Source organism: Crocodylus siamensis, chromosome 2, assembly GCF_052110815.1.
Source record: "Crocodylus siamensis isolate JL-2025a chromosome 2, ASM5211081v1, whole genome shotgun sequence".
NCBI lineage: Eukaryota > Metazoa > Chordata > Crocodylia > Crocodylidae > Crocodylus > Crocodylus siamensis.
Window position 1 is genome coordinate 138,135,805 of NC_143396.1, and position 22,816 is coordinate 138,158,620.

The 22,816-nt window shown below is 42.2% G+C and overlaps 1 protein-coding gene across 3 annotated transcripts in view; it reads left to right on the forward strand.

Moving 5' to 3' along the window:
• Positions 1–22,816, forward strand: part of BMP2K (BMP2 inducible kinase) — a 135,957-nt gene that overhangs the window by 12,641 nt on the left and 100,500 nt on the right. The gene's annotated exons all lie outside the window — the stretch shown is intronic.

The window sequence follows — 22,816 nt, forward strand, 5'->3', positions numbered from 1 at the left end:
TCTGAATGCAAATGTTAACCAAATAACATAAGTTGTCTATTTTATTTCCATGGGGAGGATTATACCTGGGCAGCAGTTCTTTTGTTAAGATGAGTTCTTTGTTTAAAAGTGGGCTATTCTTAATTCTCTTAAAATCTACTGGTAGACTTGGATTGTCAGGAAACTCGTGCCTCATGGAGATGCAGAACAGGATTAGTGATCTGTGTTCTTAGAGCTTAGCACTGTTAAGGAGTCAGGTGGTGCCTTGTGCCCTTCTAGAAAGCAAAGTTCAGTTTCACTTGCACAAAACTGCTGACAAGTGGGAAATGACAAGTGAAGATATGCCAGGCAACCTGAACTCCCTTTGCCTTTCCTTTTCTCCTCCTTAGTATTACATACTTGGTTCTGGGTGTTTGCATTAAAGTATTATCTTCCTTCCTACTCTGGAGGCACATTGATGTCAAAAGCCCATTGTAATTATTTGATGACCACAGAAAAATGAAGAACTGGAAAATGTATCTGGGTTTTTCTGAGAATTTATTGTCTCTGAGTAAAAATATATAGGGATCTGGCTCACCCTGGGGACAAATGCAGAATACATTTCCAAAGGTTTTAGTTTGTTTTGTTAAGGAAGAATTTGCCATGTTGTACAGAAAGAGGAATTTTTATTCTTAGTGAATTTTCAACCCAATTTATAATTGGGAAAGTAAAATTTGAATTCATCTGGCTCTAGAAATTGGAACTTGGAAGAAACTTCAGGAGGCGAGGTATGCCTTTGTTGTCATTGGCAAATATTTTTTCTTGGAAAGATGCAAGCAGACTGAATTGCCCATTATAATGGGTCTTTGGACTTAAGTAGCTGAAAGTTTCCTTTTAGGTAATGTTTAGATCAGTGTCTTTATCCTCTAGTTTTATAACTGAATTGTGATCTTAGCATTGAACTCCCTTGTTTCTCAAGGCAGTGTGTGTTCACAACTGTTACATTCATTATTTTCACACCTTAATTAGGTGATTAAATTTACCATTCAAAGTAGTAACTCTGCAAGCATACATTGTTATAGTGGTTACATTTCATGTATTGTACTGCTAATTGTATCCCCAATTTAAAATAACCTAGCATTTTTAATTTTTGTTGGGAATCTAACAGCTTTACAAAGTTGTTTATGAATTGTTCTGTTTGCCCAAATGTAGGTGTCTTTTCTTCAAGAGTTTTGCAAAACAGTCTGAATTCAGCTGAGTTCGTAGTTTATCTTAAAAGTTAAATGGGATCTTCCCACTGGTTTTTGCACCTAATGAAACTATTGTTCCTATGCAAAAGAACCAGAAAGTTGACCTGGCTTGTCTGTTTCTGTTACCTAAGCTTAGTGAAAAGAAAACAACATCTTTATTTATTTATTTTTTTTCAATCTCATTTCCTTTTCACCATTGACTTAAAGGTGATGGTAATGGAAAAACTTAATTTGCTGTGGTTGGGGGTTTTTTTTAACAGTTAATATTGCATAAAACATTGTTAGTGATTGTGAGAGTTTTAAGTACTTGGCAGAATTACCTTGTTTAAGGACGTTGCTTCAGAGTTAATGGGTTATATGGAAAACTGAGGAAACTACAACTTTTATTTTGTGTTAGTGGGAGCAGGCTACTGTTTTTGATCATGCGCCTTCTGTTTTTGGTGTGTTTTGTTTTTCCCCCCTTCTGCTTTCCCCCGGTTCCCCCACTTCACCCTCAAATTAAACTTTAGCATAATACGCCGTAATATAATTTTGTATATCAGTAGTATTTATTGGGTGGAGTAAGGGGTCAAAAGAGGCTTTGATCTTGGGAGGTGATGGAAGACGGGGAAAAATATGCTGTTTAGTACTGAAATGTGTCTTGGGTTTCAAGTGAATCAGCACTCTGAGCCTACTTCTGGTGATAGCAGCTTACAAGCAAGATTTAATATTTTACTTTCTACAGGATGCAGCTGTGCTCAAGTACACGTTCTTTAAAAACAGGAAGTTTTTATGGGTAAATGTGTGCAGTTTTTTTACTTGTCTTCCTATATGTTAATGATTAAATTGCATTGCGGTATAAAAGAAGACTTCTTTTAACACATGCCATTAGATCCAAAGAAGCAAACTTTGTTGCTTTATTGAACACTTTTCCTTCAATAATAATAATAAAGATGTTTACTTTTGGTGGAATAGTAAAATAACAGTAAATACCGTGATTATTAACTTAACATACAAGTCAGTCTCAGTATGCCGTTGGAGGATAACATAACCTGCTCTTAGAGTTTTAAAAAACCCTCTGGTATCCATGTAGAGTACAAGCTGTTCAGTGTCTCTGTCGTGTTGATGGATAAATTATGGCGGCAAGAATTATATGCCTCTCCATGCAGGTGCCTGTGTAGAGCAAAGATAATTCTGGACTTCCTAATGCATTGTCTAGTTGTTCTTTTAGTTGTCATAATATTAGTGTCTTGTCATTCTCCAAAGGCAATTATTTCTACATCAGATGTGTATGTAATTTCCCATTCCTCTTGTATGATTGTCTAAGCTTAATTTATGATTTTTCTTAAAGCAGCATGTAATTTCTCCTATGTATGCCTTAATATAGTTAGATATTGGTATAAGTTATCTGAGAAGAAACCCTAAGTATCTTCTTATTTAGTAGCTCTGAGCCTTTTTTAAAAAAAAACTTACTTGGGATAGTAGGAGCTACACATCAATACCTGTAGAAAGTTGTTTGAAGGCTGGCTGGGGGAGGCAGTCTGATATGCAAGCCACACCTTGCTAAAGTCTTTTATTCAAAGCACGTTATTGTTTCTCTGTTTGCAAAGAGACATTTTGTGGCAATTGTCATATTCTTGCTAATGTCATAAAAACTGAAGAGTATTCATATTACAGTGGTGCTTAAGAACTCCAGTGTAGTATAAGGGTTCTAGTATGGCAATATAAGTATACATTAAAAAAAAAATAGATTTGTTGTACAGGGAACTTCATTTTGGAGCAAAGCTTTCAAAGTGATTTGCAACTTAGGAGGCTTACTTAGATGTGCTTTCTCTTACTACTTTAGCATTCATGTCTTTATTTTAATAGAATAATAGAATAATCACTTTGATTGACACTTTTTTTGCTGTTGAATCTATCTCAACATTTAGTATGACAATACAAAGTAAAATATCCAATAAAAATGAAGAAAAGTAAACTGCTTTCTCAAATGAGTTCCCTTCAGATTGATATTGATGTAGCACTGGAACAGGCTACCCACTCCCTCACCGCAGGGGCCTCGGTATGCCAGTCCCCTCCACCAACAGACTTACCAACCAGATGCTGCTCTCCAAGCTGCTGGGCTGTCCACGTGCATGCTGTGGCTGTTCCCATACACATGGCATTTATTGGTGACATTTTTGGGTGCATCAGACAAAGAAAGCTGATTCTTGATAGTGTCAGTTTTCCTTTTATTCGTGCTGACACGACATGGACTGATGTATCTGTGCACCTGTAATCATAAGGTCTGGGTCCCAAGTGGTGTTCAGGTTCAGTTCTCTGATAAATGGCTTGTGTACTCCAGGGCTCATCCTAGATCAGGTGCGGGCCCGCACTGTTCAGCATCTTCAGCAGTGACTTGGACAAGGGGGTAAAAAGCACCCTGTTCAAATTTGCTGAAGATACTAAGATGTTGGGGGATATGGGCATGCTAGAAGGAAGGAATAGGCTCCAGTTGGACCTAGACAGGTTACAGGGGTGGGTGGATGAAAATAGGATGGGATTCAACACCGACAAGTGCAAAGTGATGCACCTGGGGAGGAACAACCGGCACCATACCTACAGGTTGGGGAACTCCCTTCTTGTCAGTACAGAGGTGGAAAAGGATCTTGGAGTCATCATTGACTCCAAGATGAACATGGGCCGGCGATGTGGGGATGCGGTCAGGAAGGCCAACCGCACCTTGTCATGCTTCCACACATGCATCTTGAGCAGGTCCAAGGAGGTGATACTCCCCCTCTATGCAGCACTAGTCAGGCCGCAGTTGGAGTACTGCATCCAGTTCTGGGCACCGCACTTCAAGAGGGATGTGGACAACATGGAGAGGGTCCAGAGGAGGGCCACTCGCATGATCAGGGGGCAGCAGGGCAGGCCCTACAAGGAGAGGCTACGGGACCTGAACCTATTCAGCCTCCACAAGAGAAGGCTGAGGGGGAATCTAGTGGCCTGTTACAAACTAGTCGGGGCGGGGGGGGGACCAGCAGGCATTGGGGAAGTCCCTGTTCCCCCAAGCACTGCCCTGAGTGACCAGGAATAACGGTCACAAGCTGGCAGAGGGTAGATTTAGGCTAGATATCAGGAGGCGCTACTTCACTGTCAGGGCGGCTAGGGTCTGGAACCAGCTTCCAAGAGAAGTGGTGCTGGCTCCTACCCTGGGGGTCTTTAAGAGGAGGTTAGATGAACACCTTGCTAGGGTTGTCTGACTCCAGTAATCTTTCCTGCCATGGCAGGGGGTCAGACTAGATGATCTGCTCAGGTCCCTTCTGACCCTAGAAACTATGAAACTAAGATGTGGCCTGTGGGCTGGATGTGGCCTGCCAGGCCAGTCCATCTTGTCCATGGGGCCCCTAAAAAATTTAGAAATTTAATATTTATCTGCCCCTGGCTGCCTGTCATGCGGCCCTCAATGGCTTGCCCAAACTTGGTAAGCGGCCCTCTGCCCAAAATAATTGCCCGCCCCTGTCCTAGATGATGAAAAAAGAAAAGATAGGGCAGACTTTCCATCTCTTATGCTAAAGTTGTCCAATAAATGTGAAGTTCCTGATCTCCTTAAGGAACAAAGTTCTGTTCTTTCTTGGTGCTAATGAGAGAAGAGTGAGTTCTTTCTCTGCCTTCCTGTTTTTCTTTGGGGAAGATTCTACCTTGTGTCCAGCATTCATCTTTTGGTTAAGATGCTGAGATTGTGCTGTTTCTTTCTGTCTTCAGTGCCTCAATGCTTTACAACATTTTGCTAGCAGGAGTATAATGTTTAAGAAAAGGATCGATGATAAAGCTGACCAGTTTTTGAGAGAGGTGAAATGATTTTTGTATTTCAAGACATTACTTCATTGGGCAGCCAATCAGTCCTTTTTTCCTCTCCAAGTTGCAGAAGATTGAGTTTCTGGCTTTTGAGTTTGTGCTATTTCCTTGCTGAAGCATGTGGTGGAATTTATTTATTTATTTACTTGAATCCACAACTTCAAATTTAAGATGACTCCTCAGTAATTAGATTTGGTACATGGAAAATGGAGAACTTACTATCTCTATCCATGTAGAGAATCTGATTATTAGGGGTCATCTTAAATGCATTCCTCCCAGTGCTGTGGTGGGAAAGCAGCAGGAGAAAGGCAGGCAGTGTCGGGGGTAGAAATGGTGGGTAGGGGACAGGCAGCCTGCTACCTGCCCTTTGCCTCCCATGCCTGCCTTCACACCACTTGCCCCCCTCTTTAGCCAGTGATGCACAGGAGGTAATTGCTTACCCTTTGTGGTGGCTCTGGCTCAGAGCAAACAGTGGTTTTGCCTACAGCTAGGTAGCAGCAGTGGCAGCAGCTCTGGTTTGAGGTTGGCGTTGTAGTTAAAGCTGCGGCAGCTCCCTTGTGGTCCCCCTAGGCTAGGCTGTACACTGTGGGGGACCCTCCCCTCCCCAGACTGCCATTGCTGCCTGTCCCGGGCCATAATTGAATCCATGGTGAGGCTTCTTACCTAACTTGAATAGGGGAGCACAGGGAACCTTGTGTTAGAGCTGGGTAAATCTGGTAGTTTGATGCTACTCTCTGCTCAGAAGGCCATGGTGGCCAAACTGTGTGTACTTTAATAAACTTCTTTATTTTTCTGTTACTTTCCATTGGATAAGCTTTTTCTTCTGAGCTTTGGTATTGGTTCTGCTTACTTGCTGGAAACGATGTAAAATTAAACCAAAGTCTTTGTTTTATAGTGAATATAGATGTGTGGAATATTGAGTGACTTTCACTTTCTATCTTCCAGTGCCTGACATTACATCTTTTAAAATTATCTTTACATGACCATTTGTAAATGTAACTAGCTTTAAAAAAAATGAATTGAACAAGTTGTCTTTTATCATGTGGAACCATACTGACTGTCATGGGTTATGAGCATGGCTGGAATGGAAGACTTGTGGGCACAGACCTCTTATCCTTTGAGCTTTCATAGGCTTTTCTTCTGTCACAAGAGGGAGATACCAGACAGTTGATCTTTCATGCCTATACATAGAAATATGTTGAAAATTGGATGATATAGTTCAATTAAATTTGCCACAATAATTCTGTATTCAGTGTAGCTAAATTAAGATTTGTCACGCTGGACAAGTCAGTCTGTGCAGGCCATATTCACAGTTGCTGGGTTTTATCTAAATCATAAAGTTGTGAAGATAACTTTTCACATTTGAATAAAGTGAAAGCAATGTAGTGGTGGCTCTGTCTGTATTGGCCATTTTTCTTTTTTCTCTGTCCCTGTAATGTCAGTTGTAATAAAATTGGCCATCCAGTTTTTCCCCTCTGAAAATCCAGAAATCTCTTGAGACTGTTGTATAATCATCCAGATACAGGTAAATGAATCTCTATTGAGGTTAAGCCTAAATTTGCTTTGAGACTGAGTTGCATCCAATTAGTTATAGGTAGAATCTGTCAAGAATCTGAGAAAGGAATGAATATTGTGATATCTGTCTTGTGAAACTAAAGGATACCGTTAGAGTTCCTATTGGGTATATTAACCAAAAGGTTGAACTGCTACTCACAACTATTCTACCCGAGATATTCAGAAACTCTACTGAATGGTTGTTCTTGCACCTGACAGAATTTTATTCTGAACCTTATTCTGATGATTTTTTTCACTGAATCTGTATCTAAGCATTTATAAGTCTTTCAACAAAGTGGACTTTTGCAGACTACCTGGGAGTGCGGTTTATTCACCACTCCTTAAAGCAATTGGAAAGAACCATTTTCTTTGCTTTCATCTGCTGACCTATGAAAGAGGTAGCCACTTTATTAATACAGAAGCCTGTTAGACAGCTACATGTTCCCTGTTGTTACAGGTGTAATTGCACGTGCATTTAAAAATGGGTTTGTGACTATAGTCTTGCAGACACCCAAGTAATCCAAATGAATTTTCAGCAAACACTTATTAAAACTTACTGCTTTTAGCCCTTATTTAAAAATATACACTGATTCAATAATGTTTGCTGTAAACTGGAACAGTAGCTCTGAGGTGTTAATTTGCCTCATTTATCTCAGTCAGGTATCTGTCAGCTTCATGCTTCTGTGGCAGGGGAATGTGGAATTCTTCCATGTTGCTGCAGAACTGGCTATTTTGCTGCAACTGAATACTCTGAAATTTTGTATTTCTTTTCCTTGCCACCTATATGATGGAATACCTGAGGTAGTCTGGTGGTAGGTTACCGGTAAGCTGATGTAAGGGGCAGTAAAACAATTCATTCATTTAGTTTTTCTAAATGGTGTGCTTATTTAGTTGATGTTTAATTGACTGGTTTTAATATGTTTTAAATAATTTAATTTTTCCCCATTCTGTATTTTTTACTTGTTTACAGAGAGGTTCATTGTCATTGATTGGTAACAGTTTTTTAATTAAAAAAACAAAAATGTATATGTATAAGCCCTGCTTTTTAAAGTGCTTTATTAAGGCAAGTTCATCTGTAGAAGAGGCTAATACTATTAAAAAGTATTTTAATAGGTACTGGTTCAAGTGTACTGCTTGCACTGTTCAATGGCTGCCTGTTCTTCAGATTTTTAGCAGCAAAAAACTTTTTACTGCTTGAAAAAGTTTTTAATGGGTGGGGGAGGTTGAAAGTCATCAGTGTTTTATTCACCCATGCAAAACAATACAGGAAAAAATACAAACTTTATTCCCATCCACACAGTCACCTTGGGGTTTTATTTGAAAAAATGCAGAGAGAGAGAGCAGCTTGCTTGAAGGGAAAATTGATCATTGTAATAGATCATAGGATCTTTTAGGCAGTCTGTAGGACTTCTAGCCTAGTTCATACTGGACCCTAAGATCCATCTGTCTTTTTTTCAGTTGGCAGATTACTAACTAGTTTCCTTACTGGAAGCCAGTGAATTCTTGAGAAGTGCTCCAGAATGGTGTTCCTTTAGATTACTCTTTTCTGTACCTTTTGGCCCTTGCCTTTCTTTCAGTTTAGGAAAGAATCCTCATAATAGGCATGAAGCTATCTGTACTCTGCTGTGAATGGTAGTTGAACTAGAGCAGGGATGGGCAAAAGGCCGCAGACTGGATGTAGCCTACGGGGCCCCTAAAAAAATTTAGAAAATTAATATTAATCTGCCTCTGGCTGCCTGTCATGTGGCCCTTGATGGCTTGCCAAAACTCAGTAAGCTGCCCTCTGCCTGAAATAATTGCCCGCCCCTGAACTGGAGCCTTTAGTTGCAAAAAAAAAAAAAAGTCTGGAATAGACCAGTATTCAGTTTGGAATATTTCATTTTTTCTTACAAAAGCTCAAATCCAGCAGAGGCAGTCAAATATTCTTGAGCAATCAAAATCTTCAGGGCAAAAAAGTGAAATTTTAAATGCTACATGCTCTCTCCAGAGTAATCTATCCCAAAGAAGCAGCCTATGTTTTATCATAGGATACAGCACTTTCAGTACAGATCCTTTGGCTATTTTGTATGCTTACCTTTCCTGCTGTTAGTTTGTTCATGGTGCTTGTCACGATAGTAGCAGCTGAAATGGACAGACTTGTATTCTGTTCTTAATTTGGACAACCGTCCATTCAACATTTCATCAAATGGCAGGAATAAAAGGCACTTGAGCAAGTGAAACGAAAGGACATCATGCCACCTGGTACATCAGTTATCCATATGCTTGGAAATAAAAATAGTAATATTTCAATTTAGAGTCTCCCTCTTTCAAGAGGGAAAAGAGCAAAATAAGAATACTATAAGAATACTAATCTTAGGTTGTCTTTTCTGTCAAGGTTGCCATATCTTTCCTTGTGCTAGTTTTGGGAATGAATAGGTCTGATATAGTTTCCCTCATGTCCTCACAAAAAAATAAATATAGATATAGTTTTTTACATTCTGTGCCTAGTACTGTCCTGTGTACATGAAATGTCCAATTCTCTACCAAGCAATACTTGAAGTAACTCATTCATGGCTGAGAAGCACTGCTTACTTGAGAAGCATTTCCCTTTATTTGAGTCAGAGAGATGAACATTTATGAGCTGGGACAGCCTAGAAGTTTTTTTGGAGCAAATATTCTTGGATGAGACCAGTCTTTATGGCTAAGAAGTAAGTAGATGGCACTATATCAGGATGATCAATATAGTGCTGCTTCCCTACATGAGTAAGAGGCACACCTTAGTTATGTCTAGAGAAGCAGAATGAATCTGATGTCTGTTTTTGAAAACTGTCTAGGTAAAAAACTTGACATCAGATTCACTAATTGGATTATATTATGATTACAGCACTTGTAACTCTTCCAAACTAGATTATAGTTGGCTGCCTTTTAGTAAACAATATTTAGCCCTTTTAACAGAGAATGCACTGCTCAGTTTGGTTAATAAAAGCAAATTGAAATTTAAGAGTTGGATACAAGGATGTTGTTTGGAGCGGGAAATGTTCATGACTTAAGGCTTTTTTCAAAGATACAACTGTTCCTTGCTGTTTCTTAAAATACATTTGCAACAATTTATTAAATGTTTGCAACCAGAAAATGTTGCTTTTCTTGACCTTCTTTGTGTTTTTTGTTTTTTACAGAACTGGTTTAGACCAGTTGGATTCCAAAAACAAAGAACTATTAAATGATGTAATTATCAGTAATAATGCAAGTCACTGCGAATGGAAAGGTCAGGGGTGAGCCTGCCTTGCAGCATATATTAGCTTAAAGGATATGTTTAAAAATGCTGTACAGTGAGGAAAAGTTATGCATTGTTCAAGCCAATTATTGATGATATAATTTCTGTAAAATGTAAAAGAAATTAAAAGGTTTTCAGATGGCTCTTGTTGCTAAAAAGTTGAAGAGAAAATGGTTCCTATGACTAGGGCCCTGAGAAAAGAACAGTTACCCTTACTTTGAAAATTTGAGTAGCTAAAAATCTCCTGACAGGACTTGCATATATTTCTTTACGGTATCTTCCTGTGTCTCAGTCTGTATAAATTTGGTTACTACAAAATTGTTGTATGCTTGCTTTAACTAAAAATAACATAGGAAAAGATCTTGTAAGTCTTTTTGCTATGCGAAACTGTTGAATTCCAGATGACTTGTGTCGAACAAGTCTTCATATAGTTTATACTATATATATTTTTTATGATGGTGATAGGAAGCTTTAATTTTTATGTTTGCTTATTGAAAAGCTGGTGGCAATTAAGCATACTTTTTGACATTTGGTCTACTTAAAAATTGCCTAATGGTATCACAAGTAACATCAATGGTTACTGTAACTGAGACATTAAAATCAAAAAATAATTCCTTTCCTACATATATCTGGGCTTTCTTTGGTAGATAAAAATTCTGTTATCATGCTTAAGTTAGTTTTTAATTAAGGATTAATTTTTAGTAGTTTTTGAATACTTCAGATACGCCACAAAAACTTGGCTGTCAAAAACTCTTATTTAAAAAGTCTAGTTATGTGAATACGGTATTGAGTTTAATATTTTGTGTTTTACATTGATTTTCATTTTCTCTGAGGAAAGGAGGCTTTTTTAAAGATGCCATTTTTAGAGACCAGAAGGCAATATTTTACAGTTAGGGTGGCCAAAATCTGGAACCAGCTTCCCAGGGAAGTGGTCCTCGCCCCTACCTTGGGAAAATTCAAGAGGAGGTTGGATGATCACCTGTCTGGGGTCTTGTGAACCGAGCATTCATTCCTGCCTGTGGCAGGGGGTCAGGCTAGATGATCTGTTCAGGTCCTTCCTGACCCTAGCTACTATGAAACTATAAACATGTCAGAATAAATAGGAAACACTGCAGACTGAGGTTCATTTGGCCAGCAAGACAGAACTAGATAAACTATTCAGATATAGCTACTCAATGCTTTACATGCCTAGTAAAAACCCATATCACACCTATCTTCTACATGGTTTGGAGGTATAGTGTGGTGTCCAGTTTGGGGATCAGATGTATTGTAGAGATTATTTAGGAGCACAACTTACTGCTTCTGCTACAGACGCAATGGGTAACAAAATGTTATGCAGTGTGTGCATATTATTTTGATTTAGGTCTGAAAAATTGCTGTTCTCCAGTGCATCTATGTAATTCTAAAGTGGCTGCTTGATATCCGCTCATATTGAAGGCCATACTAGATTACTTTAAATTTAGGAGAGTGAAAACTACCTTTCAGTTGTTACCTACTTCCCTTTGTAACATAATGCCTCCTAATCTCAAGTGCCTATACATGTGCTCTGGGGGTTAAGAGTGAAGGAATGTTTTTAATTTTAGTATTTGCTTGCAGACTGTTGTCAAAGTATCTTATTTGCTTATATCTTTTAAAAGCCAAACAACTTTTCTAAACTGTAGGAATATGTATATTTATACTGCAGGCTATATCTACTTCAGCTTCTTGATCAAGTAGTCGCTTTCAGTTGCATAAACTGTATATTCTTTCCCCTCTTTTCTTCCCACCCACCCTACCTTGGGCAAGCAGTGTGCTGTATTCTTTAAAAAAAACCCAAAAACCATCCAGAGGGTTTGTATGTGGTGAGCATTGTTCCACCTGCTATTGGCTGAACAAATGCATGCTGTCTCAGCCTGTCACCTGTTATACTTCTAGTCTTTTGGTTGCATATGTCTTCATTTATAACAGTTTGACAATTCAAGGATTTTACAAATGGCTTTAAAAACCACAGGTAATTAGCTAGTTGTCCCATAAAGAAAATTATGGATTGGTAAAGCAGCAAGGGAAAGGTTAATAATTGCACGTGCATCTCTGGGTGAGTTTACTTAGTAAGGCATCTCGGTATAATGTTCCAAATAAGAGTGCAGAGACGGGCCGTGTTCAAAATTAGTGGGCAGACCAGGAAGTCCAAAGCTATTAATTAACAGAATGGTTTACCATAACACACCTCCAAATCTAGTCTAGAGCTGGAGAGGCAGTATTACCTATATAAACAGCCCTGAGAAGACTGCATTGCTTTCCAGTATTTGTGCCCAAATAGAGCACAACCTTTACTTTAAATCGGGGGGCAGTTATTTTGGGCGGAGGGCAGCTTACCCAGTTTTGGCAAGCTGTCGAGAGCTGCATGGGTAGCTCTGCCCCCTGGCCACCATCTTGGGACCAATGTCTCAGGGCCAGCACCGGCAAGGCCCAGAGCGGTCTGTAGGCTGGCAGGAGCCAGGCTGGGCTGCACCAGCAGGGGAAGGGGGGGAGCTGGCTTGGCTTCATAGAGCCCCTGTGGCCGGGACCTTGTATTCTGCCACCCTGCTCTGCATCCTTCTGTCGCTGGCCCTAGTAACTGGTGTGGGCCCCATCCTCCCACCAACTTCTGCACACGGTCACTCCCAGTGCCCCCCCCAGCGCTGTTGTACAGGCCAGGGGCAGCACACAGCCCCGACCCCCTGCTCCCGAGCAGGGAACGAGCTTCTGCTGAGCGTGGGAAAAAGCGGCCCTTCACCCACCCTGTGGCCAGTGCTCCCTGCTGCAGCTGCTCGCATCCTGCACAGGGCTGTCCTCAGCAGGCACAGGCAGTTTCACGCGGCTGCAAGCAACTGCAGCGTGGGGTGCCCAGGGTGGGCAAGGGGCCGCTTATCCCTGCACTGAGCACTGGCTTGTAACCCACCCCTGCAGCCAGTATGCCCTCCCTCCCCCTTTACCTGAGTTTCCGGTGCAGTACACTTGCATGGTCTCAGGCCAGAAGCCCCTGTAGGGCCAGGCGGGTCCTGCTGTTGTGGGAGCCTGATTTTTACAGGAACCAAAGATTTTCTAATTCTTAAGGGGCCCCGTGGGCTGGATAGAATGGCCTCGTGGTTGTATTTTGCCCACCCCTTTAAACTCTTTCCATAATACCTGCAGATCAGCATACAGTAGAGTAGATTTTGCTGTAGTTGATCTGAACCCAGGGAGTTAAAAATGCTGAGAATCTGATTAAAACTATCCATTTGTTTTGTAGTCTCCTTGCATTTTTAAATGTCTCACTATGGGGAAAATACTGAGGTACTTGAGATCCGGGTGAAATGGTGAAGCAGCAAATTTTTACATCTTTTTTTTTTTTTTCTGTAACTGCTATTTTATTATTCATGCTTGTGTTACAATATGTGATTTTTAACCTCCTGAGAGGTTAATCTTGAGCAGAAGGAAATGGGGAGTTAGAGCTAATCAGGAGGGGGTGGGAAGTGTTGGATATTTCAGAGAAAACTGCTGAGTCACACTTCAGTGGAACCAATACCATTCTGAGTACATTGAGGGTTGGGGTGCAGCTAGTTGATTGAAAGGGTTGAGGAAATGTTGACCAGGGTGGGAACAGAATGGTTTTATACTAGCAGGTTTTGTACTAGATCAGGGATATCAAAGATATGGCTCTGGCTCACAGTGCTATCTGTGGGTGGTGGACCAGAGTCACATGCAGCATGTACTCATCCTGGCTAGCCTGGAGAGCCTGTCTAGCAGGTGCTGCCCACAGCAGTGGGACTGTAGCTGGCATGCATGCAGTGCAGCACATGGGGTCAGTCTGGGGTGTTCACTGCATGTGGCACCTTTGCCAGACTGGCCCTGTACACTGCACCTGGGATGAGTCCAGCATAGGTGCCACATACAAGTTGTGTTCCAGACTGGTCTCATGCGCTCTGTGCAGCGCCTGTGCTGGCACCAGTTGCATTCAGTTCACAGATCATACTTGCATGATCAGGAGGCAGCAGGGCAGGCCCTATGAAGAGAAGCTATGGGACCTGAACCTGTTCAGCCTCCACAAGAGAAGGCTGAGGGGGGATCTAGTGGCCTGTTACAAACTAGTCAGAGGGGACCAGCAAGCATTGTTCCCCTGAGCAGTACCAGGAATGACCAGGAATAACAGTCGCAAGCTGGCAGAGGGTAGATTTAGGCTAGATATCAGGAGGCACTACTTCACTGTCAGGGCGGCTAGGATCTGGAACCAACTTCTAAGAGAAGTGGTGCTGGCTCCTACCCTGGGGGTCTTTAAGAGAAGGCTAGATGTACACCTTGCTGGGGTCGTTTGACCCCAGCATTCTTTCCTGCCATGGCAGGAGGTCGGACTTGATCTACTCGGGTCCTTTCCGACCCTAGAAACTATGAAACTGTGGGATCAGCTTGGCCCTGCATGCTAGATCCAGCACGTGGAACAGATCTGGGGGCTTGTGAGGCTGGATGAGTTTGACATTCCTATACTAGATGAACTCCTGAGGTCCCTGTGATTCCAAATTTTTTGGTATTCTGGAGACAAAAATAGCAATGAAATAATTGGTAGTAGTGCACACTGTGAAAGTCAGTTAGGAAGTTTTCACCCCTTCTCTTCTCCTTTTCTTCCAGCCTTTCAGTGTATTCTACAATGAGAAAATTAAGGTAAAGCAGTGGTTCTCAATGTTTTTAGTAGAGGTGTGCACCAATATATTGGCCCATATCGGATTGGCACTGATAAAAGGAAAATTAACATTATTGGCAATGATCTTTTTTGGGCTCATATAGCTAATAATGTCACTGATACATGCCACATGCATGCACGCAGTCACAGCATGCATATGGCCATGAGTGTAGCCAGGGAGCTTGGAGAGCAATGTTGGCCTGGTAAGTTGGGGGCGGGGGTTAGGGAGAATGGCATGGTGGGTGGGGGAAGATTGAGGGAATCTTCACACAGTGAGAGGGAATGGGGCAGTTGCTGCCCAGCTGGGGTGGGGTAGGGTGCGGGATGGAGCTGTGGGCGGCTCACCCAGGGAGGGGGCGAGGAGGGGGGATGGCTCACTGCTGTTGCTCGCACCCTTGGGTGAGGCATGGGGGCATGTATGTTGTGGGCTCAGGGCTGGCTTGCTGGCTGCTTTTTGGCGGGGGTGGCTGGGCTGGGGCTGTGCTTGAGTGGGTGGGGGTGGGGTAGGCAGCAGTGGTGTTGAGAGGGATGGGCTATGGAGTAGGCTGCAGCCACCCCAAAACTTGCCTTAGCCCCAACTTGCAAAGCTACTGCTGCCTGGCCCAGCCCCCGCACCAGGAAGAGGCCCGTGCAGTGTCTGGGCTGCCCTATCCCTGCATACAAATCCAGGGGCACATGGCACCCATGCCTCCCCCGTGATTGTGTGCAGTGGCGGGAAGCTGCCCCCCCTGCACTCCTGGATGAGCCTCCTGGATATCATACATCCCTGTCCCAACCCCACTTGCTCCCTCACCTTGGGGGTCTCGATCCACATCCTCCCCAACCTCCACTCCTCTTCCTCTGCCACAGACTTACTGGCTGGGTGCTGCTCTCCAAACTGTGGGGCTACATATTGTCTATCGGATCGGTATCAGCTGATATGGTTGGTTAATAATTGGCTATTGGTATCAGCCGAAAAAATCTTTTTCGGTGCGCTCCTAGTTTTTAGGCTAGAGGCACTTGTCAGAAAATGCCACCTCATTTTTTGACAGTGGAAATATAATATAGCCATTCTGTTGTACAAAGAACTTGGAAAAACCACATCAGATTTTATGTTTTTGTCACTGGATTCCTATTTGAAATATCTGGGTTTATCTTGTGAATTGTGTTTGCATGCCTAATAGTGCTAACATTTGCTTGGCACCCCTTGGTACTCTTGAAAATATCTCGAGGTATGCCAGGATGCTGCGGCAGCATGGTTGAGAATCACTCGGGTAGGATTATTTGTATCATAATGTAATTGATATATAATTCAAAATTCAGCGTTCTGTCTGAATAACAAAAGTTTTAAGATTTCCATAGGAAGAACCTCTAGCTTGCCTTCAAGGGACTTTGTTTGTGTTGGTTCTGGTTTGCATTTTTATAAGAACAGCTGCTGTATTGTAGGTCTCCAAAATTATAGTTTAATAAAACAAGTACTTACAATCTAACTGGCTGATATTTTGTACTACTGGTGCTTTATTGATGTATGAAAGTTGGGTGTACTTTGGGGTTCTGGACCATGACAGTGATAGCTATCAGATTTCCAGAGCAGCACTGGAAAAAAAAGCCTGTCTTATAAATGTACTGTTATTCAAGTTATGTTTGCACTCAAGGTAATAAATCAAGAGGATCAAAGTACTCGTTTTCTCCAAATACTTGACATTTCAAAACTTCTGCAGCACAGTAGCTGTTGGTCTTTCTTAACATTATGAAACTATTATGAGTAGAGTCTGAAGAGGAGAGATAAAGAAGGATTTTTAACTGCTTTTGTTTCCAAAGGGCTAAATGACAATGTGGTAAGCAGATCTTATGGTCATAAGAGAACAAGTACTATAGATAAACTTCCAGTTTGAGTTTCCAAAAATTAGTGTCGTATAGCTTAAGTAGAGTTGAAGTTGCTTAAATAGGTTTAACGAACTATAATGTCGGTAGGTGTTTTTACACTCATACTGTGGGGGATGTAGGAGGTGAGTGATCGGCAGTGAGGGGCATTTTCACTTTACTTTCCCTTCTCTCCTAAACATGAGTTCAGTCACTTATAGGCTGTAGAAGTTCATTGAAGTCTGCAGTGTGCTTTTCTGACTGGGGGGAGGAGAGGAAAGGGGCCTGCAGTCAAGTACATAGGAGGATGCAGTTGTTTTTTAATCTAGCTTTTTATTGAATAGGTAGTGTCAGGGATAAATGTATGGATGATGGATTTGTTAATGGCTGTTGATCAAAATCGTTGGAGATCCTTCCTCTGGGATCTCTAAACTAATAATGGTGGATGCCAGGGAGGGAATGGAATAGGGATTAGGTTTAGATCATTCTGGAACAGTGATTTTTTTTTTGGCTTTTTTGACTTGCGGACCCCTTTGAAAATTTCAGACGGAGGTGCAGACCCCTTTGAATTGTAAGTGTGGGTAATTACATATTCTTGATCATACTCATCATTCACGGACTTCTAAAAAATCTAGTTCAGTGCTCTTCCTCTGTAGTATCTACTTTTGCCACTGTCAGGGACAGTGCTGGGCTAGATGTGCCATAGTGGGCCAGACCAATGGCCCTTATATCCCTATATTCTTATATATCCCTGAGGGATTATTTAAGAGAGGTAAAGTAGAGTAGAAGAATTAAGGCTGTGATGACTGGGTTATTGGAAAAGTAGGAAAATTAGTATGCAGTTACTTCCAATGTCTACTGTTTGAGATGCCAAGTTCATGTTCTAGCATAGTCACCACAAGGCGGTGTTGAGGACCAATGACCTTAAATTGGAAGATTTGTATATAAATACCTTGGTGTTTGAAAAATGGCAGGATATGACCAGAGGCATCTACAAAGTTGATCTTGAGCTGTAAAAACATCATTCTCACAGAAGCTCAGCTATGAGAATCCTGGCCTCCTCCAGTGTTCAGCAGGATTGGAAGGGCTGAGATGGGGGAGAACTTGGTAACCGAATCAGTTGGAGACTGCATCAGAAGTGAAGAGATTCCTTCCTTTTTTTTCTTAGTTCGGGGCCCAAAATAGGGGCATTCTTTGCTCTAGGACAGGTGTAGCAACGTTGTGGCATGTGGCACAAGCAGTCTCTGTATGGCATGTGGCAGATCAAGGAGGGGACAGGCAGCACAGTGGGAAGATAGGGCAGAAAGCAGAGCAACAGATCAGACAGGAGAGGGGGATCAGTGGCATTTGGAGCAGCGGGGACAAATTTGTGGCCTGCCTGCCAAAAAGGGTGACATGTTTCCCTTCCCCCGTTCTCTTAGAGCAGTACATCTCAGTGTTTTTTTTTTCTCCCATCAGAAATATTGTAGTTTGCAGTTGTAGGTATAACCTTTAGGAAGTTCCTGATAGGGGTCTGTGGCTGTGAGACTACCCTCTGACTGTTCTTACAGTTCTGTGTACAACTCTGATCCTTCCTCTTATATGGTTAAATCAGCAGTGCAAGTAAACCACCTGAGTCTTAATTTTAAATAGACTTAAGAGTTAACACACTACACATCGCAGAACTACTGTTGGACACTCCTTCTGAAGTGCAACTTGCACCAAAATATATTGTCTAGAGCTCAGTAGTATCACCAGAGTATCAAAAGTAATTTTATTAAGTCTTGTATTTGCCAGTTGAGGCTCTGATGGAGCCCAAATATGAAGGGTTGAGTGTGGCAACAGCCTGCCTTTCTTCAGTCTCCTTCCTCATGGCCTCAGTACTGAATGTATCTGTAAGGATGCTTCTGCTGGATGTGGGTTGATGGGAGACACAACAGATAATTAGAGGTGCACTGATATATTGGTCCATATCATCTCGGCACCGATAAAAGGCAAATTAACGTTATTGGCAATTGGCTTCTTTTGGCCGGTGTAGTCGATAATGTCACCAATAAATGCCACTTGCATGTGTGCAGCTGCAGCTTGCACGCAGTCAGAGATGTAGCCTGGCAGCTTGGAGAGCAACCTCTTGCCAGTAAGTCTTTTTTGGGGGGGAGGGGGGAAGGGCATATGGGGGGCAGATAAGGGAGGGAGTGGGGCAGGATGCAGGATGGAGCTGTGGGTTGCTTATTTGGGGAGGTGAGGTGGGGAGGGGAAGCATCTCTTTGCTGCTGCATGCATCCCTGGGGAAGCATGGGGGGTATGGGCACCCTGCATTTGTATATGTGGGGCAGTGGGCTGCCCACTGTGGGCCTGGGGTCAAGGGCTGCACCAGGCTCTTTCCAGCTGGGGGGGTCCTGGGTCAGGGCTGTTCATGGAGTTGGGCGGTGGCAGCGCTGGGAAGAAGGGGAGGCTACAGCAAATTTTTGGGTGGCTGTAGCATACCCTGTAACCCCACTCCTGGTGCCAGTGCTGCTGATGCTGCTCATCCAGAGCACAGCCCTGGCTCAGCCCCTGCTGGCAAGAGGCTAGTGCAGCCCCTGAGCCTGCAGCAGGCAACCCACCCTTGCCCTGTGCACAAATTCGGGGGTTGGGGGGAGGACATGCCCCCCCAGGGGTGAATGCAGAGGCTGGGAGCACTTTCACTCCACTCCCTCCCCACGTTCCCTGAATGAGCTGCCTGTAGCTCTGTCCCACACTGCACTGTGGCCTGGCTGGCCAGCGCCCACTCCTGCCTCAGTTCCATTCCCTCCCTCACCTTGGGGGCCTTGATCTGTACCCCCATGCCCCTTCCCCCCACAGAATGCTGCTCTGTGAGCTGCAGGGCTGCATACTGGCAATCAGATCAGTATCAGCTGATATGGCTGGTTAATAATTGGTCATTGGTATCGGCCCAAAAAATCTTTATCGGTGCACCCCGAGGGATAATAGTGCTATACTCCCTCCCCATTCCTGTTACTTTAGAAGGTCATAGCATTGCAATTACCTTTGAAATGAGAACAGGTATTGTTCAAAGTTCATATTTACAAGAGAATTAGTGGCAAATGGGCACTCCATAACTGGGCACGTGGTGAAAATAATTGTTTGCTACACTATGGAACAAATTTACTTATTTTCCTGGGGAATCTAGCTTTCTTTTATGTCTTCTAAGAGTGGAGGTCTATCTTAGGAAACATCTAAACCAGTGGTTCTCAAACTTTTTAGACTCAAGGTACCCGACAGAACGTTTGTGAATTAAGCATCACCCTATTTCAAAACTAACTTTATTTTTACAGTGCTTTCTTATCTCCTTGTAAAGGGGCTGGGCAGTATGGGCAGGTGAGTAGCCAGGCAGGGAAGAGCCTGAGCTTGCACTTAGCTGCTTATTTTCTCACATTTCAGGGCACTCTTCAAACAATCTTATGGCATTCCTGGGTGCTTTGGCACCCTGGTTGAGAATCATTGATCTAAACTCTTTGCATGTGGGTACAAGTATTAGATATTCCTCCTCCATTAAGGAAATGTTGATAATCAAATCCAAGATGACTTTGAATTTAAGACAGCCCCCTAATAATTAGATTCTAGGTATGGAAAATTTATGAATTTCTTATAATTTTTGTTGTCTGGAATCCAGTTACTGGAAGGTTATCTTAAATTCATCCCCCTACCGCTGCAGTGGGGAAGGCAGCAGCAGTGGTGGGTTAATTCTGTCCCTTTACCCCCTGGCACTTCTGCCCCTACCACGTGTACTCCTGATGCCTGTGCTTCCCTTGCCACTTGCTACCCTCCTTCCCTCTGTCTACTGTTTTACTCTGTTGAGGCTCTGGCTCTGGTTGCACTTCAGCCTGGGGCACAGACTGCATGATGGCTGTGGTCCCTACCAGCCAGGTGGCAGAATTTGTGGTTGTGAGGACAGCAGGGCCAGGGCCTGAGCTGCTGCTGCTTTGTGGTCAGGCAGGGGCTGAAGCCATTATATGCTCTGTGCCCTGGGCCAGAGTGAAGATGGAGCCACAACTGAGAGCAAGGGAGCCTGGGGGTAGGGGGGGTGGGGGCTACAAAGCTGGTGGGGGCAGGATAGAGGTAACAGGGGAGGAGGCAAGCAGGCAGTAGCTGCAGCTCCAAGCCTGGGTGAGAGCCAGAGCCTCAGCAGCCACCTGTCCCCTATCTCTGCCTTGTACTCAGATCTAAGATAAGGGGCTCCCCTCCCCCCACCTTGAATGGGGCGGGGGAAGCTGTATCTTGGATTTCAGTAAATACGGTGCATGTCTTATGTATTTAGGAGACTGAAAGAAGTGAGGGAAAAAAAATCAGTTTTGTATTATGCTAAGCTTCAAAACAGCCAAAAGTTGGGGTCTGGTTTGGAGAGTATTTCTTCTGCATAGAAGTATTTCTTCTGTTGCTCTATCAGTGGGTTTTCTGAGTTCATTCTTTGTGGTTCAGCAGTAGTGTAAGGTTTTGTTTTTGTTTAAGTCCAAGCTGCATACCAGCTCATGGCCCGCTTGAGGAATTTTCAGTTTTGTTCAGGCTATGATTTTTTTTATCTTTGAGTAAGGCAAATAAAGGTTACCTCCAGGCACTATATGGGGGGGAAAGGGAATTTTTGGTCAGGTTTTTTCCTGTTCTTTTAGCATAGCAGTATTTTTTAGTAGTGAAGTTTTAATAAATATTTTCAGGAAAGCTTGGGGGTTAAAGAAAATCTGAAATAGGATCAGATCCCACCAACAGATGAGAGGTTATTTACCTGAGTAGTTCCACTGATTTCAGTGGGATGATTGTATCACTGAAGTTGCAGGGTCTTGGAGTCTTAGTTGTGGTTCATATTCTTGATGAAAGTGTCCAAGTAAGCAGTTTGAAATGAGGAAATCATCATGTCTCAACATTTCTGTTGTCCTAAAAAATGTGGTTGGATACTGATGAGCACAGTCTAAGTCATGGAAGTCCCCCATTCATATTTGCTAAAATTCTTTTTTTGATGATAATTTTATTCTGCAGAAGCCTCTATCACAAAAATCTTGAATCAGATGTGAGGGAGAATTAAGTTGGAAGTAGAATTTGGGTCTCCTGATCAGGGCCTGTTAAAGAGGAGGAAGGGGGGTGCAGTTGTACTGGCCCCCAAGTTTGCCCCTTCCTTGCCCTCCTCCTCTGTCCTTCTCCACCCCTCCCATGATGATTTTTTTCTTAATGGACATTAAAATACAATAAGTAAAATAATTGCAAGTAATGCATGTAAATAAAGTAGAAATATGATCTATATGATCTATTTCCTGTTTGCAAAATGGAAATTGCTCAACCAGGATGCATCAGGCTCCCCAAATTTCTGCTACCAGCTCTTGCTTCCGACTGTCCCATGTTTTAAAAACTAGATCATATTGCCATCTAATGGCCAAAGGAATAATTATCCAAGTCTTCATTCACATCTTCAGTCATTTCCAGTTCACTCCCACTTTGGGTGCTCAAAATGCATTTTTAAAAAAATTCAAATTCAGATTCATAATTCAAATTCACAATTTGCATTGTGTGCCATTTAGTTCTTTTAGCGTTTGAAGACTGAAAAAAATAGGACAAAATAGATGCTAGATTTTTTTTTTCATAGATTTTTTTTTTTCTACTAAGTCACTTATGCTTATATATAACAAAAAAGGCAAGGTCTGGGCACTGACATCTTTACCATGAGACGTTTTTTGATAACCTGCCAGTTTTTGTTAGGTTAACCATCTACAAATAAAGAAGTTGAGAAATCTATATTCAATAAGGATTTGCAGTTCGAAATTTAATGGGACTTGTGTTCTCAGGTCACTTACCTGCTTTGGAAAATCCTATATTTAGGAACTTAATTTCAAGTTTTCACCAAAAAAAGGTGTTTTGGTTCCTATATTACAATTCAGTTAGTGTGTTTAAAAATGCTCCCCCCCCCCTTTTCCAATGTTAAATTTCATTTGGAATGACAGAAGTGTTTATGAAAATTTTATTAAAATTTAGCCTCTTGCATTGCAGATACTTATGCACACATGCTAATAAGCACACAAGGATTTTTTTCAGTTAGTTGATTTAATTGCATATTGTAAGTTGTGGATTCATTTCCCAATTGTAGCACAGTAATTTTTAACACCCATGTTTTTTTTTTTTAAAGGGGGTAAAATACCTATCACTAATTAGCCCTTCCATTCCCCCCTCCCCCTGCCCCCCAAAACATCAATTAATATAAATAAATATGGCCTTTATTTTATTTTCTGCATAGTGGAGTAAAAATTCCCAACTGAATGTTCAGGCTCATGATCACATTGTAGTAAATTACGGTTAGCACTGTTTAATTGCTTTAAATGTGTACACTGTTATGTATAAATTTCTGTGTGTGGGAAGGATTTATGTATGTGTGCTTTGAAACTCCATCCATCTATTTGAATACGAATTTTTAGTCAAAATCCACTTTTTAAAAATTATCTACAAGAGTTACAGCTAACACCTAAG